The sequence below is a fragment of the Manacus candei genome, unplaced genomic scaffold (assembly GCF_025592945.1).
Source record: "Manacus candei isolate 608988 ecotype Guabito, Panama unplaced genomic scaffold, ASM2559294v1 h1tg000005l, whole genome shotgun sequence".
Taxonomy (NCBI): domain Eukaryota; kingdom Metazoa; phylum Chordata; class Aves; order Passeriformes; family Pipridae; genus Manacus; species Manacus candei.
Genome location: NW_026138053.1, coordinates 23368479 through 23374180, shown reverse-complemented (window position 1 = coordinate 23374180; position 5702 = coordinate 23368479). Strand labels below are relative to the sequence as shown.

General features: G+C 55.1%; 1 long non-coding RNA gene across 1 annotated transcript; it reads left to right on the top strand.

Moving 5' to 3' along the window:
- Positions 1-241: 241 nt before the first annotated feature.
- On the top strand, positions 242-4607 carry LOC127479893 (uncharacterized). The gene is made up of 3 exons (XR_007907694.1): positions 242-1911; positions 2211-2492; positions 3397-4607. It is a non-coding gene; the product is annotated as an uncharacterized LOC127479893 (long non-coding RNA).
- Positions 4608-5702: the final 1095 nt, after the last annotated feature.

Sequence of the window (5702 nt, the reverse complement as noted above, 5' to 3'; positions counted from 1 at the left end):
CGCGCCGGGCCGCGCCCGCCCCTTCCGCCCCCGGAGCCGCCCGCCCGCCGCAGCAGAGAGCAGCGCCCGCACGGCCCGCACGGCCCGGCCCCCGGGGCGGGCACGGCCCCGCAGCGGGGCTGGGCGAGAGCGCGGGGCCGTGTGTCCGGCCAGCCCCTGCCCCGCCGGCCCACGTGGTGACCAGCGACCGTGTCCTGGAGCCCGTGTCCCCGCGAGCGGCAGAGGCCACTGCGTGCGCAGGGCCCCGTGGGTCGTGTCGTAGAATTATAGGATCAGGGAATCGTCAAGGCTGGAAGAGAGCTTTAAGATCTAATGAGCCCAACCATCAACCCAGCGCTGCCCACTGTGACCCCTAAACCACTGAGCCACATTGCCCAGCTACAGATGCCTCTTAAACACCTACAGGGATGATGACTCCAATGTCTGACCACCCTGACGATGAAAAATGATGACCTACTGTGGCCCCTTCCAACCTTAACCATTCTGTGATTCTGTGCAGGGACAGGAGTTGGACTTTGATGGGATCCTTGAAGGGATCCTTGTGGGCCCCTTCCAGCTCAGGATATTCTATGATTCCGTGAACTGTTTTGCCAGTGGTGGTTGCTCCTCATGTCCCTGTAACATGTGCCCAGTGCCTGCCCATGACCCACTGGGTTCCTTAGTCCTTAGAATCTCCAAAGTTGGTGTGATTGCAAGCATTGCACCTGGAAGAGGGGTAGTGGCTTGGAAGTAGGTGGATAACAATGCCAGCCGGAGTATTTTCTTCCAGAGAGCAGTGAATTCTCTGCAGGATGTCCACGCAGCACAACAGCCAGCGGGCATTTAGCAACTCTCGGGGGGGGTCCCCTTTGCCACCCTCCCAAAGGTGTTGCCAGGGCCCACTGGCATCCCAAACGCCATGCTCTGTTTCCCCAAACATGACAGACAGAGCATGCCCATGCACAGAGACATCTCTAAAACTCAGCAAAATTCCTGCTGGGAGCAGCCTACTTTCAGAATCTTCTTGCACTGTTCGTATCAATGAAGTTTATTGTTCCTCTGCAAGTCCTTTCGGTACCGAGGGCATCCACAGAAGGAGCAACATGGAAGGCAGGGGTGTGAGCCAGGCTGCTGTTTGCAGGTTTCCAGAACGTGTGCTCTGGGAGCCATGGGAGAACTGGGGTGGGAGAGAGCAGGCATCCATGGCTGTGAGGGGCTCTCCTGGTGCCACATTCCAGGAGGAGGGCCTCACATCCCAGCAGGGTGCCCATGTCCTGGTGGGGGTCCCAGGGGGTGCCCAGGGGAGGAAGATTTCAATATTCCCCTCCAAGGCACAGCAGTGGGAGCAGCAGGCTTCAAAAAGCGCCTACCCAGGTCCTCTCCAGCTCCACCTCAGCCTTCATCACCTGCTGGCCAGGTGGAAAGAGCCTTTGTGACATCCCAGAGCCTTGTGCCACAGCAGCCTGTGACAACACACTGGCTATACCTGCAAACACGTTCCAGCGGGGCGACCCCTCAATCCAGGTGGTTGCTGCCTGAGCTCTGCTCTGGGTGACAGCATGTTGAGGTGGTTTCCTCAATGAGACCACAATGAGGCTCCTCCTGGTGCTGTCCCTGGCCATGGTGCTCTGGAGCCTGTCTCTGTCACCCACTGCCGCCAAGAGGGTCAGGGTCAAGACAGCCATCATTCCTAAGGGCCCAAAAAAACCATCCCTTGTCACAGGGAGCGCAGCCTCTGACCTGCCCTACCCTCTGGGCCAGCTTTGGGTCTACCTTGCCCAGGGGAACATGCCCCATCTGCTCTGCAGGAACTGGCAAATCATGGGGGTGATTGGTGTGGCTTTTATTATACTTCGCATCTGCAGAAATGTGCAGGAACCCCAGAGTCAGGCGAGCACTCAAGAGCACTCATACAGGAAGAGACAGGTGCAGGTAAGCACAACAGCCTTGGCTATGAAAAACCAAAACCCAGCATGGGCAAGAGAGCCTCAGCAGGCCCCGAGGGGTCCTCTGCCTCTTCCCCAGGGACACACCAAGCCACAGGTCTGACACTCTCTGGAAGCCCCCAGCATGACATGGAACCTGCCAGAGGTTTCCTCAGCCCAGCGTGCTGCCTGGAGCAGTCCTGTTAAGGCTGAAATGCTCCCAGAGGAAGACAAGGCCAACAGGACCCTTCTTGGCCCCTCAAGCTCCTGTGCACTTCATTGTGCCCCTGGCTCTGTCACTTCCAGGGAAGGGAACAGGCAGCTTCACAGTCCGTGAGGACAGGCCGCCGGGCAAAACGCACCTTTAGCCATGCCCAATTTTACAAGATGATGAGGGCTGAAACCATGCTGCTGCTCAGGACCACCAGGTCTGTGCATCGCCTTTACCTGCAACAGCTCCGGCACGAGTACTACCAAAGGAAGGTAGCAGAAAGATTTCGGAAGAGCAGGACCTTCCCCAGATCCCCTGGTCCCAGCTCCAGCTAGAGCCAGCGCTTGGCCATTGGCAATGGAACGGCAGCGGAACAGGTGAGCACTGCTGTCCATGCAGGGCGGGATCTGAGGCAGAACAGCCACCCACGGCCATGAGGTGCCCCACGGGTACCACATTCCCAAGGAGAGGGGCTCCCGTTCTGTCAGGGTGTCCATCTACATCCCCAAGAGGTTCCTGGCCGCTGTCTGTGTCCCACCAAGGTGCCCCAGGTGTGCCCGTGTCCCTGTAAGGTGTGTGGTGGTTGCTCCCTTTGTCCCTGTAAGGTGGCAGGGGCCAATGGGTTCTTTAATCCTTAGAATGGGTGCTGGGGAGAGGGGGGTGCTGCTTCTGCCCATGGTCACTGCCAGAGGCCAGCAGCAAGTTCTTCCCCACAGCAATCCTGTCTCCACCTTGGCATCAGCATATCACCATATTCTCACCTAAGGGGAAACTGCACAGGGGAACTTGCAGGGGCAGCTGTGCTGGAAGTCCCCCTGAGGAGGGACAGGGACACGGCTCATAGCTGAGCTCAGGGACCCCAGAGAAGGGATAAAGCTGGCACCAGCTCCTCTCCCAGCCAAATGGGGAGATTTAAATATCTTTAAAATTCACAGACTGCCTGAGGTCAGAAGGCTCCTGGCAGCTGTTTGTCCAAGCCCATGCTCAGGCGGGGTTGTCTCGAGCAGTTACCCATGAACTTCTCCAGGTGGCTTTTAATAACTCCAAGAATAGAGACTACACACCACCTCTGGACAAGCTGTGCCAATGCTCAGTTACTCTCACAGCACTTAAGTGTTTCCTGATGTTCATAGGGAACCCCTTCTTTTTCAGTTTGTATCCATGTCCTATCACTGGTCCTGTCTTTTCACCCTCCCTCCTGCTACTTATATACATTAATAAGATTCCCCCTCAGCCTCCTCCAGCCTGAACAATTCCACATCTCTTAATCTTTCCTCATAGGAGAGACATTCCATCCCTTCATGGCCCTTCGATGGACTCTCACCAGTAGCTCCTGTACTGGAGAGCCCAGAACTGGACACAGCGCGCAGGTGTGGCCTCACCCAAGCAGAGGGGAAGGATCACTTCCCTCAACATGCCAGCAACACTTCCCTAAAGAAGCCCAGGATACCCTTAGCTCTCTGCTGCAAGGGCACATTGCAGGCTAACCTGGACCCTCACAGCCTTCTCTGAAGAGGTGTGTTCCAGATGGGCGGCCCCAGCACGTACTGGTGCATGTGATTGTTCTTTCCCAAGTGCAGGACTTTGCAATTCCCTTTGTTGAACATCAAAAAGTTTCTGTCAACAGATTTCTCCGTCATGCAGATCTTCAGTGAAGATGTTTAATTGCCTGGACCTACTGTGGACCCCTGCCTACACCACTGATCACCACGCTGTTGGGACCAGCCTTTCAGCCCATTTTCCATCTATCTCTGGGCTCATCCAGCCCATACATCAACAGCTTCACTATGAGGATGTTACAGGGGACCATATCAAAAGCCTGACACAAGTCAGGGTAGACAACATGCCCTACTCTTCCCTCATCTACCAAGCCAGTCATTTCTTCTGAGGGAGTTATCACATCGTTTAGGCAGGACTTCCCCTCTGTGAACCCATGCTGACATCAAGTGGTTCACCACAAAATTATTTACTCCTTTGCTAAAAGCAGCCTCACCCTTGCCTGACACCCCACTAGTGCTAATGCCACCCTGCCTGTGAGGTCTTTTGATGAAATCCACTTGACTGTCATCTCTTCAACATACTTACTGGGAAGGGCTGAACTTGTCCCCCTCCCTGCTATCCTGAGAGCACAGAGGGGTTCCACAAAACCCCCAGGCACATGTGCACCAGGACTTGCTGAGAGATGGCTGGCCAGCCAAAAGCCAGAGCCACTGCCTCCAGCACCTCCTTCTTCACCAAAGCAGCAGTCTGTGCCAGCAGCTTTGCTCCAGGTTTGGCTTTGACTTGCACAACTAAGACAACGTTGGCCAAGTCTGCTTGCATACTGGGACCACAGTCAGCAACATGCAGTACCAAACAGGAGACAATAAACACCAGCATCCATTTATTCTGTCTTTATTCACTGGGGAGAGGAGGCCAGTATTTTATCTTGACAGCTGTCTTAGCTGCTTAAGCCCTGAGAAGCCTCACCAGTTCTGCAGGGCTGTGGTCACTCTTACCTACAGCAATAGGTAGAATTAGCCAGTGCCAGCCCTTGCTTATGGCAAAACTGGCATGCCTTGGGGAGTGCTGGAAGACAGGGAGGGGGATAAAGGGCTGCCATGTGGCCCCATCACAGACCAAGAGGGAATGAGTTTGCCCCGGCAGCAGTCACTGGGGGGAGGTGTTTCCTTTCTTGTTCTCTGTAAAGACCAAAGCTTGTCTCGGCTCACATCGGGCTGGAGAGTGACAGCACATGGTCTAAGGTCTTAAATTTTTAACCATATAGAGCAAAACTCATGCTCTGGAAAGACTGAAAATTATCAGAGAGAGCAAGTCTAAGGGTTCCTGCTCCAGGCTTTGTGGGATGGATGCCTATGAAATTTTGTTTCCAGTAGAGGAAATTGGTCTCAGCAGCATGGGGCAAAGGATCTTTCCTGGCTACTGTCCCACTACATCCCCTTCACTAGCTCCCACCAAGCCCCTGCCCCAGCCCAACTGCCCCACCTTGCTCCCTAGGCATTCCCAGATCTGCAGTACAACCCCACCAGATACAGCTGTTGTAGCACTACTAGATTAGGGGAGACTAATTCTCACCCTGGGCAAGGGAGGGCATGCCTGGGCAGCCCTTGGGACAACATACTGCAGGGACAGTGTTGTCCACCAGGACACAATGAAAGGGACACAGGCCAGGCAAGAGCATGCTCTGGAAAAGGGGAGCAGGGGACTTCTGGGCACCCAGTTTCACACTACCCTGCTGGGACCTGTGGATATCCCACACGGGGATGCCAAGCAGCCCAGGACTATTACACAATGCTTACCCCCTCAGCTGCCTTTTATCATCTATTGCCCCTTTCTTTTAGAAGAGGCTGGTTCCCCCTTAACTGTATGTCACAGACCCCAAATCCCCCATACAAGAGCAGAACTTTTCCAAGTGAGGAATGACAGGCACAGCTCTGACCTGCAAGCCAAACCTCCAGGCTCAGGGTTGAGCCCAGGGCTCAAGTAGCAGTGCCACCACAGACATGGCCCCCAAACTCCAGAGGGACTGAAGGTATCCACATGCTGTCCCCACACAAGCCAGGCAGTGAGACTGCTAAAGATGCGAG